This window comes from Panthera onca, chromosome B3, assembly GCF_046562875.1.
Source record: "Panthera onca isolate mPanOnc1 chromosome B3, mPanOnc1 haplotype 2, whole genome shotgun sequence".
Lineage (NCBI taxonomy): Eukaryota > Metazoa > Chordata > Mammalia > Carnivora > Felidae > Panthera > Panthera onca.
In genome coordinates, this window is record NC_138344.1 from 53,402,666 (window position 1) to 53,416,251 (window position 13,586).

The following is a 13,586-nucleotide window of genomic DNA, read 5'->3' on the forward strand; positions in this document are numbered from 1 at the left end:
ATGCATTTTAGCAAGATCCCTATGTGATTCAAATGCCTATGGAAGTTTGAGAAGTACTTCTCTAGACCAGAAATGGATACCTCTACATCATCCTTAATTGAGATTTTTCCAGCCTTTGCACAAGCCCTTGAAGAGCTTACTGCTTTGCAAGGTAGGCTCTTTATCTGTCAGATTTGTTTTGACTTACTTTACAAATGTATAGTGCCTGTTATGTACCTGGCACTGTTCTCAACACTTTGCAAATATCCTTTAGTCCTTCTATAACCCTGTGAGGTAAGGACTATTATTATCCCCCTTTTACAGGATGGGAAACAGAACAGTCGGGTTAAATAAACTGCCCCAATCATACAGCCTAAGAGGACAGAGCCAAGATCTGAAGCGAGGTGGGCTGGCTCCAGACAGTTCTGATCTTGCCACTATTTCATGTTGCCTCTGATAGTTCATAAAAGTCTGCCTTTCTCCTCATAATTTCTTCCATTTGTCCCAAGTCTTTTTCTTTCTTATACATGATGTCCCTCCAAATATTTGAAAGTAGCAAACATGCTAACAGTGTTTACTTCCTTCAACCCTCTTGAAGTTTTTAGAAAGACTATTTTTGAGATTTTGAAACATTTCAGGCACAGAAGAGACAATATAATAAGCGTTCACATTATCCTCCACCAATGCTAAGAATAAAATACTGTAGGGGCACCTGGATAGCTCAGTCACCTGAGTGTCCAACTTCGGCTCAGGTCATAATCTGGCACGTCGTTGAGTTCCAGCCCCACGTCAGGCTTTGCACTGACGGCTCGGAGCCTGGAGCCTGCTTCTGATTCTGTGTCTTCTCCCTCTCTGTGTGTTGCTCCCCCAGTCGCATTTTCTCTGTCAAAAATAAAGATTTAAAAAAATTTTAAAAACAAACAAGATAATACAGCAGGTACTCTTTTTGTGTCTGGCTCTTTACACTAAAAATTCTGCAGAATTCATTCATATTGTGTACACTGTAGTTGTTAGTTCTCATGGCTGTATAGTATTCTATTGAGTGAAAATGCCACGAATTACCCAAAGATCACAAAGACATTTACCTAGAGTCTTCTAAAAGCTTTTTTTTTTTTTAACCTTAACACGATATTTAAAGTTCTGTTTAAAACTGGCCATTTTCCAACAGGCACATGAAAAGATGCTCAACGTCACTCCTCATCAGGGAAATACAAATCAAAACCACACTCAGATATCACCTCACACTAGTCAGAGGGGGCAAAATGAACAAATCAGGAGACTATAGATGCTGGCAAGGTGTGGAGAAATGGGAACCCTCTTGCACTGCTGGTGGGAATGCAAACTGGGGAGGCCACTCTGGAAAACAGTGTGGAGGTTCCTCAAAAAATTAAAAATACCCTACTACCCAGCAATAGCACTGCTAGGAATTTACCCAAGGGATACAGGAGTGCTGATGTGGGCACTTGTACCCCAATGTTTATAGCAGCACTTTCAACAATAGCCAAATTATGGAAAGGGCCTAAATGTCCATCAACTGATGAATGGATAAATAAGTTGTGGTTTATATACACAATGGAATACTACTTGGCAATGAGAAAGAATGAAATGTGGCCTTTTGTAGCAACGTGGATGGAACTGGAGAGTGTTATGCTAAGTGAAATAAGTCATACAGAGAAGGACAGATACCATATGTTTTCACTCTTATGTGGATCCTGAGAAACTTAACAGAAGACCATGGGGGAGGGGAAGGAAAAAAAAGTTAGAGAGGGAGGGAGACAAACCATAAGAGACTCTTAAAAACAGAACAAACTGAGGGTTGATGGGGGGTGGGAGGGAGGCGAAAGTGGGTGATGGGTATTGAGAGGGCACCACTGGGTGTTGTATGGAAACCAATTTGGCAATAAATTTCATATTTAACTGACTGAGCCACTCAGGCGCTCAATAAATTTCATATTTAAAAAAATTAAAAAAAACAAAGTATGCTTAGCGATAAAAAAAAAAATTAAAAAAAAAACAAAAACTGGTCATTTACCACTACTGGTGGGAATGCAAACTTGGTGCTGCCCCTGTGAAAACTGTGTGAAGTTTCCTCAAAAAATTAGGGACACTGGGTGGCTCAGTCGGTTAAGTGCCCAACTCGTTTTATTTTGTTTTTGATGTCTGCTCTTATTTGTTACTCTTAGAAAAATCTCCTTTTTGACTGGACTCAGACTCAGAGGTAGAAGCTCTCAGAGAGGACAGCCTCTGTCTCTTGGCAGTCTGTTCCTGGCATTTTACTTTGGCCTCCTCCATTCTCTTGGCCAAAAATTTAGCATTTTCTGCAGCCTCTTCCTTATTTTTCTTAGTATCGTGTTTCTTCAAAGCAGTACGCCGATGTTTGTGTTGGAGGACACATGGAATAACAAGATGTTGAATCTTGGGTGCTTTGGTTCTTGGTTTCTTATCTTTGTTTAGGGCCTTCCTTATAGCATACTGGCGGACATCGTCATCTTTAAAGAGATTGAAAAGTTTGCAGATTGTGCGAGCTCTTTTGGGCCCCAGGTGATGAGGCACAGTAGTATCAGTGAGTCCAGGAATATCCTTCTCCCCCTTTTCCACAATGATCAAGTTGAGAACACTGATATTGGTAGCCACAGTGCAACCCCGAACAGATTCGCGCTTCTTCCCCCCAGTCCTCCTTGGTCGGTAGCAGGAATGCCCCTTACTCAGCAGCAGGCAGACAGAGTCATGGGTCAAGACACCCTGCTTCATGGAGAAGCTCTCTTTGTCATTTCCACCACTGATTTGGACCACATACCCTTCCATTCTTCACCCAGAGCATCAGCAGCACCTTCTGTGGCCATTAACTTTTCATAAAAGGTATGGAGTTTGTCTTCATCATTCTCTCTCTCCCTTCCTTTGCCCCTCCCCTGGTCACGTGCACTTTCACTCTTCCTCAAAAAATAAAAATTTTTTAAAAATTAAAAAAAAAATAGAACTACCCTATGATCCAGCAATTGTGCTACTACGTATTTATTTACTCAAAGAATGTAAAAATACTAACATAAAAATGCTAATTGAAAGGGATACATACACCCTTGATGTTGATAGCAGCATTATTTACAATAGTAATTATGGAAAGAGTCCAAATGTCTACTGACTAGTGAATGGAGAAAGAAAATATTATACACACACACACACACACACACACACAATGGAATATTACTCAGCCATCAAAAAGAATTAGATCTTGCCATTTGCAATGACATGGATGAAACTAGAGTATGTTGGGGCACCTGGATAGCTCAGTTGGTTAAGTGTCCAGCTTCAGCTCAGGTCATGATCTCATGGTTCATGGGTTCAAGCCCAGTGTCAGGGTCTGTGTTGACAGCTCAGAGGTTGGAACCTGCTTGTGATTCTGTGTCTCCTTCTCTCTCTGCCCCTCCCCTACTCATGCTCTGTCTCTCTCAAAAATAAAAAAAAGAAACTAGAGTATATTATGTGAAATGAAATAAGTCAGAGAAAGACAAATACCATATGATTTCACTCAAATGTGGAATTTAAGAAGCAAAGCAAATGATTATAGGAAGAAAAAAGAAGCAAACCAAGAAACAGACTCTTTTAAAAAAATGTTTATTTTTGAGAGCATGAGCAGGGGAGGGGCAAAAAGAGGGGGAGAGAAAGAGAATCCCAAGCAGGCTGCAGACTGGGGGGATGTGGAGCTCTAACCCACGAACTATGAGATTATGACCTGATCCAAAATCAAGATTCATACCGATAACCTACTGAGCCACTTAGGAGCCCTGAAACAGACTCTTAACTATAAAGAACAAATTGATTGTTAACAGGGGGGAGGTGGGTGGGGAGATAGTTGAAATAGGTGATGGGGATTAATTACTGCCCTTGCTGTGATGAGCACCAGGTGTTGTGAATCACTAAATTGTACACCTGAAACTAATATTACACTGTAGATTAACTAACTTGAATTTATTTATTTGTTTTTATTTATTTTTGAAAGAGACAGAGCATGAGTGGGGGAGGGGCAGAGAGAGAGAGAAAGACACAGAATCTGAAGCAGGCTCCAGGCTCTGAGCTGTCAGCACAGAGCCCGACGTGGGGCTTGAACTCGTGAACCATGAGATCATGACCTGAGCTGAAGTCAGATGCTCAACAAACTAAGCCACCCAGGTGCCCCAACTAACTGGAATTAAAAAATAAAATTGTCCCTTTTCTATGTCTTCAAATGTATGGGGATGAATGAATACACACACACACACAGTGTTTTTTTATCCACTAGTGTTTTTATCCACAGTGTTTTTTTATCCACTAGTAAAAAAATTCCATACATGATTTTTTAAATATTTTTAATTTCAACCCCAGTATAGCAAATATACTGTGTTTATATAAACAGGTGTACAATATGATTCAAAAATTCGAAACATTACTCAGTGCTCATCATGAGTATATTCTTAATCTTATTCACCTGTTTCACCCATCCCCACTTCCCCTCTGATATACTTTATTTTTAAAAAATTTTTAGGGTTTATTTTATTTTTCAGACACAGAGAATGAGCGAGGGAGGTGCAGAGAGAGAGAGAGAGAGAGAGAGAGAGGGAGACACAGAATCTGAACCAGTTTCCAGACTCTGAGTTGTCAGCACAGAACCTGATGTAGGGCTTGAACCTAGGAACTGTGAGATGGTGACCTGAGCTAAAGTTGGGTGCTTAACTGAGCTCCCCAGTTGCCCCTGATATACTTTAGTTTAAACAAGTACCCTAAGCTATTTTTTTCAACAAGAACATTTCTTACCTGAAGTATACCTCAGAATACATGGTTCTAAAAGATATATATAAAACATTCCATCCAAGACCTTTTCCTCAAGCACATACAGAAGAAACCCCTGGTTAAATCACATAAAAAAGACACCTAACAAGTATTGCAGACCTAAGAAGGACTGAAATCATCCGGCACCTGGGTGGCTCAGTCAAGCATCTGACTCTTGATTTCAGCTCAGGGTATGATCTCTTGGTTTGTGAGATGGAGCCCCTACATCAGGCTCTGCACGGTCAGCGGAAAGCCTGCTTGAGATTCTCTCTCTGCCCCTCCCCTGCTCATGCTGTCTCTCTAAATAAATAAACTTAAAAAAAAGTCTAAAATCATACCAAGTCTATTTTCCAACCACAGTCTTTTGTACAAAAGCAACGATCAACAATAAAACAAAGCTGGAATATCTACAATGTAAATATTAAATATTTAAAAATTAAGCAACACACTACACAAGCAGTGGACCAAATAAGAAATCAAACTGCAAATCAAAATATGTCCTATAGCAAAAGAAAAAGAAAACACAATATTCCAAAACCTACAGGATGCATCAAAAGCAGATGTTAGAGTGAAATTTATGCTATAAATGCTTCTATTAAGAAAAAATTGAATGTTACACCATAAGAAACTAGAAAAAAAGGAAACTTAGCTGAAATTTAGTAGAGGAGGGAAATAACAGAGGAAAATCAGAGATAAAATAGACCAGAATAATCAATAACATAACATTGAAAGTAATGACCAGTTTTGCAAACAATAAAAAATAAGGAAAATGGCAATGCTTTAACTACTGTAACTAAGACAAAAAAAGAGAGAATACTCAAACACCAAAATGAGAAATGGAAGAGAAAACAATATAGCAGAACCACAGAAATATAGTATAACAGATTACTATAAACAATTATATACTAACAAATCAGATAACTTAGAGTGAAAAAAAAATCAGATAACGTCCAAGTTACCATGATTGAATCATCAATCTTGAATTCAAGAAGTAGGAAATCTTAGACCAAAAGCATGAATGAAAGTTGAATTAGGAATCAAGAATCTGCCAGCAGAGAAAAGCCCAAGACCACAAGATTTCATTGACAAATTCTATCAAACATTTAAACCAATAATTACTACAATTTTTATCAAAATCTTACAAATAATGGAATAGAGGCAACACATTCACAATCATTCTATGAGGCCAGTATACTCTGTTACCAAAGCAGGATAAAAAAAAAAATACAAAAATAAAGTCTAGTTTGTCCGATATAAATCCTGCTACTCTGACTTTGTTTTGACATCCATTTACATGATACATCCAAACATGATTTTTTTTAAAGTTTATTTATTTAAGAGAGAAAGCACGAGAGGACAAGGGGCAAAGAGAGACAGAGAATCCAACCAGGCTCAGTGCTGTCAGCGCAGAGCCCGATGTAGGACTCGAGCTCATGAATTGTGAGATCATGACCTAAACTGAAATCAAGAGTTGGATGCTTAACTGACTGAGCCATGCGGGCCCCCACAAACATGATTTTTTAAATCATTGTTTTGTTGCTAACTTCTAACTTAAGTGCATTCTTATTAGGAAATGTGGTCCAAATGTTATTTATTCTTGGCATGTGTTGATATTTGCCTTGTGGCCAAGATTTATGTGTGCTTGAAAGGATTTTTTAAATTAGGTTCAGGGTTCCATATTTCATTTAGATATAATTTATTAATTGTGTTGTTCAAATATTATATACTCTTAATAAGTTTTTGTTTGCTTTTTCTTTTTTTTTTATTTTATTTAAAAAAAAAATTTTTTTTAACGTTTATTTATTTTTGAGACAGAGAGAGACAGAGCATGAACAGGGGAGGGGCAGAGAGAGAGGGAGACACAGAATCCGAAACAGGCTCCAGGCTCTGAGCGGTCAGCACAGAGCCCGACGCGGGGCTCGAACTCACAGACCGCGAGATCATGACCTGAGCCGAAGTAGGACGCTTAACCGACCGAGCCACCCAGGCGCCCCTGTTTGCTTTTTCAAAATAACTGAAGGATGTGTGTTAAAAGATTGGATTTTGGTCAAAATTTTCTAGTAATTGTCATGTTTAATTTCTATAATTTGAAGCTATGTGTGCAATTTTGTATCTAGTGCAATCTAGTGAATTGTACAATTCACCAGAACAATCTAGTGAATTGTTCGTTTTATCATACGGAGAATCTTCTATTCATAATAATGCATTTCACTTTAAGTGAAATATTAGACTAATTTATCTAGCCTAATATTGATAAAACTATGCCAGCTTTCTTTTGGATGATATTCTTTGTATATTTTCTATCCCTTTCTTTTTCTTTTGAATGTCATTATGTGATATTCGATAAATACAAAGGACTATATGTCAGATATATGGAAGTCATTAAGCATAATATGAATAACTGTGAAATTATCACCGAACTTAAATTTAAACATGACCAGTACAGGGGCACCAGGGTGGCTGTCGGTTGGGTGTCCAACTTTGGCTCAGGTCATGATCTCGTGGTCCGTGAGTTCGAGCCCCGCATCGGGCTCTGGGCTGACAGCTCAGAGCCTGGAGCCTGTTTCGGATTCTGTGTCTCCCTCTCTCTATGACCCTCACCTGCTCATGCTCTGTCTCTATCTGTCTCAAAAATAAATAAATGTTAAAAAAAAATTAAAAAAAAAAATGACCAGTACAGTTAAATCTATCTGTATGCTCTTTCCCTCTATCTTTTGCCCTATCCTCTTTTTTTAAATATATGAAATTTATTGTCAAATTGGTTTCCATTAAACACCCAGTGCTCATCCCAAAAGATGACCTCTTCAATACCCATCACCCACCCTCCCTTCCCTCCCACCCCCCATCAGCCCTCAGTTTGTTCTCCTTTTTTAAAAAGTCTGTTATGCTTTGGCTCTCTCCCACTCTAACCTCTCTCTTTTTTTCTTTTTTCCTTCCCCTCCCCCATGGGTTCCTGTTAAGTTTCTCAGGATCCACATAAGAGTGAAAACATGTGGTATCTGTCTTTCTCTGTATGGCTTATTTCACTTAGCATCACACTCTCCAGTTCCGTACACGTTGCTACAAAGGGCCATATTTCATTCTTTCTCATTGCCACGTAGTACTCCATTGTGTATATAAACCACAATTTCTTTATCCATTCATCAGTTGATGGACATTTAGGCTCTTTCCATAATTTGGCTATTGTTGAGAGTGCTGCTATAAACATTGGGGTACAAGTGCCCCCATGCATCAGTACTCCTGTATCCCTTGGGTAAATTCCTAGCAGTGCTACTGCTGGGTCATAGGGTAGGTCTATTTTTAATTTTTTGAGGAACCTCCACACTGTTTTCCAGAGTGGCTGCGCCAGTTTGCATTCCCACCAACAGTGCAAGAGGGTTCCTACTTCTCCACATCCTCTCCAGCATCTATAGTCTCCTGATTTGTTCATTTTGGCCCCTCTGACTGGCGTGAGGTGATATCTGAGGGTGGTTCTGATTTGTATTTCTCTGATGAGGAGCGACATTGAGCATCTTTTCATGTGCCTGTTGGCCATCCAGATGTCTTCTTTAGAGAAGTGTCTCTTCATGTTTTCTGCCCATTTCTTCACTGGATTATTTGTTTTTCGGGTGTGGAGTTTGGTGAGCTCTTTACAGATTTTGGATACTAGCCCTTTGTCCGATATGTCATTTGCAAATACCTTTTCCCATTCCGTTGGTTGCCTTTTACTTCTGTTGATTGTTTCCTTTGCTGTGCAGAAGCTTTTTATCTTCATGAGGTCCCAAGAGTTCCTTTTTGCTTTTAATTCCCTTGCCTTTGGGGATGTGTCAAGTAAGAAATTGCTGCGGCTGAGGTCAGAGAGGTCTTTTCCTGTTTTCTCCTCTAGGGTTTTGATGGTTTCCTGTCTCACATTCACGTCCTTTATCCATTTTGAGTTTATTTTTGTGAATGGTGTGAGAAAGTGGTCTAGTTTCAACCTTCTGCATGTTGCTGTCCAGTTCTCCCAGCACCATTTGTTAAAGAGACTGTCTTTTTTCCATTGAATGTTCTTTCCTGCTTTGTCAAAGATTAGTTGGCCATCCTTTTGTGGGTCTAGTTCTGGGGTTTCCATTCTATTCCATTGGTCTATGTGCCTGTTTTTGTGCCAATACCATGCTGTCTTGATGATGACAGCTTTGGAGTAGAGGCTAAAGTCTGGGATTGTGATGCCTCCTGCTTTGGTCTTCTTCTTCAAAATTACTTTGGCTATTCGGGGCCTTTTGTGGTTCCATATGAATTTTAGGATTGCTTGTTCTGGCTTCGAGAAGAATGCTGGTGCGATTTTGATTGGGATTGCATTGAATGTGTAGATAGCTTTGGGTAGTATTGACATTTTGCCAATATTTATTCTTCCAACCCATGAGCACGGAATGTTTTTCCATTTCTTTGTATCTTCTTCAATTTCCTTCATAAGCTTTCTATAGTTTTCAGCATACAGATCTTTTACATCTTTGGTTAGGTTTATTCCTAGGTTATTTTATGCTTCTTGGTGCAATTGTGAATGGGATCAGTTTCTTTATTTGTCTTTCTGTTGCTTCATTATTAGTGTATAAGAATGCAACTGATTTCTGTACATTGATTTTGTATCCTGCGACTTGGCTGAATTCATGCATCAGTTCTAGCAGACTTTGGTGGAGTCTCTCGGGTTTTCCATGTATAATATCATGTCATCTGCAAAAAGTGAAAGCTTGACTTCATCTTTGCCAATTTTGATGCCTTTGATTTCCTTTTGTTGTCTCATTGCTGATGCTAGCACTTCCAACACTATGTTAAACAACAGCGGTGAGAGTGGACATCCCTGTCGTGTTCCTGATCTCAGGGAAAAGCTCTCAGTTTTTCCCCATTGAGGATGATATTAGCTGTGGGCTTTTCATAAATGGCTTTTATGATCTTTAAGAATATTCCTTCTATCCTTTCTTGAGGGTTTTTATTAAGAAAGCATGCTGAATTTTGTCAAATGCTTTTTCTGCATCGATTGACAGGATCATATGGTTCTTATCTTTTCTTTTATTAATGTGATGTATCACGTTGATTGATTTGCGAATGTTGAACCAGCCCTGCAGCCCAAGAATGAATCCCACTTGATCATGGTGAATAATTCTTTTTATATGCTGTTGAATTCGATTTGCTAGTATCTTATTGAGAATTTTTGCATCCATATTCATCAGGGATATTGGCCTGTAGTTCTCTGTTTTTACTGGGTCTCTGGTTTAGGAATCAAAGTAATGCTGGCTTCACAGAATGAGTCTGGAAGTTTTCCTTCCCTTTCTATTTTTTGGAATAGCTTGAGAAGGATAGGTATTATCTCTGCTTTAAACGTCTGGTAGAACTCCCCTGGGAAGCCATCTGGTCTTGGACTCTTATTTGGTGGGAGATTTTTGATGACTGATTCAATTTCTTCTCTGGTTATGGGTTTGTTCAAGCTTTCTATTTCCTCCTGATTGAGTGTTGGAAGGGTGTGGGTGTTTAGGAATTTGTCCATTTCTTCCAGGTTGTCCAGTTTGTTGGCATATAGTTTTTCATAGTATTCCCTGAAAATTGCTTGTATTTCTGAGGGATTGGTTGTAATAATTCCATTTTCACTCGTGATGTTATCTATTTGGGTCATCTCCCTTTTCTTTTTGAGAAGCCTGGCTAGAGGTTTATCAATTTTGTTTATTTTTTCAAAAAACCAACTCTTGGTTTCATTGATCTGCTCTACAGTTTTCTTAGATTCTATATTGTTTATTTCTGCTCTGATGTTTATTATTTCTCTTCTTCTGCTGGGTTTGGGGTGTCTTTGCTGTTCTGCTTCTATTTCCTTTAGGTGTGCTGTTAGATTTTGAATTTGGGATTTTTCTTGTTTCTTGAGACAGGCCTGGATTGCAATGTATTTTCCTCTCAGGACTTCCTTTGCTGCATCCCAAAGCGTTTGGATTGTTGTATTTTCATTTTCATTTGCTTCCATATATTTTTAAATTTCTTCTCTAATTGCCTGGTTGACCCATTCATTCTTTAGTAGGGTGTTCCTTAACCTCCATGCTTTTGGAGGTTTTCCAGACTTTTTCCTGTGGTTGATTTCAAGCTTCATAGCATTGTGGTCTGAAAGTATGCATGGTATGATCTCAATTCTTGTATACTTATGAAGGGCTATTTTGTGACCCAGTATGTGATCTATCTTGGAGAATGTTCCATGTGCACTCGAGAAGAAAGTATATTCTGTTGCTTTGGGATGGAGGGTTCTAAATATATCTGTCAAGTCCATCTAATCCAATGTATCATTCAGGGCCCTTGTTTCTTTATTGGCCATGTGTCTAGATGATCTATCCATTGCTGTGAGTGGGGTGTTAAAGTCCCCTGCAATGACCACATTCTTATCGATAAGGTTGCTTATGTTTGTGAGTAATTGTTTTATATATTTGGGGGCTTCCGTATTCGGTGCATAGACATTTATAATTGTTAGCACTTCCTGATGGATAGACCCTGTAATTATTATATAATGCCCGTCTTCATCTCTTGTTATAGCCTTTAATTTAAAGTCTAGTTTGTCTGATATAAGTATGGCTACTCCAGCTCTCTTTTGACTTCCAGTAGCATGATAGATAGTTCTCCATCCCCTCACTTTCAATCTGAAGGTGTCCTCAGGTCTAAAATGAGTCTCTTGTAGACAGCGAATAGATGGGTCTTGTTTTTTTATCCATTCTGATACCCTATGTCTTTTGGTTGGCACATTTAGTCCATTTACATTCAATGTTATTATAGAAGGATATGAGTTTAGAGTCATTGTGATGTCCGTAGGTTTCTTGCTTGTAGCGATGTCTCTGGTACTTTGTCTCACAGGAGCCCCCTTAGGATCTTCTGTAGGGCTGGTTTAGTGGTGACGAATTCCTTCAGTTTTTGTTTGTTTGGGAAGCCCTTTATCTCTCCTTCTATTCTAAATGACAGACTTGCTGGATAAAGGATTCTCAGCTGCATATATTTTCTGTTCATCACATTGAAGACTTCCTGCCATTCCTTTCTGGCCTGCCAAGTTTCAGTAGAGAGATCCGTCACGAGTCTTATCGGTCTCCCTTTATATGTTAGAGCACATTTATCCCTAGCTGCTTTCAGAATTTTCTCTTTATCCTTGTATTTTGCCAGTTTCACTATGATATGTTGTGCAGAAGATTGATTCAAGTTACATCTGAAGGGAGTTCTCTGTGCCTCTTGGATTTCAATGCCTTTTTCCTTCCCCAGATCAGGGAAGTTCTTAGCTATTTTTTCTTCAAATACATCTTTAGCACTTTTCCCTCTCTCTTCCTCCTCTGGAATACCAATTATGCGTAGATTATTTCTCTTTAGTGCATCACTTTGTTCTCTAATTTTCCCCTCATACTCCTGGATTTTTTTTATCTCTCTTTTTCTCAGGTTCCTCTTTTTCCATAATTTTATCTTCTAGTTCACCTATTCTCTCCTCTGCCTCTTCAATCTGAGCTGTGGTTGTCTCCATTTTATTTTGCAGCTCATTTACAGCATTTTTTAGCTCCTCCTGGCTGTTTCTTAGTCCCTTGATATCTGTAGCAATAGATTCTCTGCTGTCCTATATACTGTTTTCAAGCCCAGCGTTTAATTTTATGACTATTATTTTAAATTCACTTTCTATTATATTGTTTAAATCCTTTTTGATCAGTTTGTTAGCTGTCGTTATTTCCTGGAGATTCTTTTGAGGGGAATTCTTCCATTTCGTCATTTTGGATAGTCCCTGGAGTGGTGCAGAACTACAGGGCACTTCCCCTGTGCTGTCTTGAATAACTTGCATTGGTGGGCAGGGCTGCAGTCAGACCTGATGTCTGCCCCCAGCCCACCGCTGGGGCCACAGTCAGTCTGGTGTGTACCTTCTCTTCCCCTCTCCTAGGGGTGGGATTCACTGTGGGGTGGCATGGCCTGTCTGGGCTACTTGCACACTGTCAGGCTTGTGGTGCTGGGGATCTGGCATATTAGCTGGGGTGGATCGGCAAGGTGCACAGGGGCGGGAGGGGCAGGCTCAGCTCGCTTTTCCTTCGGAGATCCGCTTCAGGAGGGGCCCTGCAGCACCGGGAGGGAGTCAGACCTGCCGCTGGAGGTATGGATCCGCAGAAGCACAGCGTTGGGTGTTTGCGCGGTGCAAGCAAGTTCCCTGGCAGGAACTGGTTCCCTTTTGGATTTTGGCTGGGAGATGGGTGAGGGAGATGGTGCTGGTGAGCGCCTTTCTTCCGGGGCGCAACAACTCTCCCTCCCGTTGTCCTCCAGCCCTCCTGCTCTCCGAGCAGAGCTGTTAGCTTATAACCTTCCAGATGTTAACTCTCACTTGCTGTCCAAACACACTCTGTCCGGCCCCTCCGTTCTTGCAAGCCAGACTTGGGGGTTCTGCTTTGCCGGTGGTCTGCCCCTCCACCCCGGCTCCTTCCTGCCAGTCCGTGTAGCGTGCACTGCCTCTCCGCCCTTCCTACCCTCTTCCACGGGCCTCTCGTCTACACTTGGCTCCGGAGAATCCATTCTCTTGCCTTATCCTCTTGAGGTTATAGTATCCTCAATTTAATGCTTATTATTTTCTTGACTGTTTAATATCATTTTATTGTATATATTTATAAATTATTGCTTAGACTCTTTGTGTTTTAGCTTTATAAAAATGCATTATATTTTTTAGACTTTGGCAAGTTTCTTTTTTCATTGTATTATTTTTAAAATTCATCCATATTTTTATATGTAGCTATGATTTCACTTAGCATATGATATGTGTGAAGGTACTGTAATTTATCTATTGCCCTGTTGATGGACATTTGATCGTT

General features: G+C 39.7%; 1 protein-coding gene and 1 pseudogene across 3 annotated transcripts in view; one reads left to right on the plus strand and one right to left on the minus strand.

Annotated features, from left to right (window-relative positions):
- Positions 1 to 13,586, plus strand: part of USP50 (ubiquitin specific peptidase 50) — a 41,411-nt gene that overhangs the window by 14,779 nt on the left and 13,046 nt on the right. The window lies entirely within an intron of this gene.
- LOC132675882 (small ribosomal subunit protein eS6 pseudogene) lies at positions 2,146 to 4,790 on the minus strand (annotated as a pseudogene).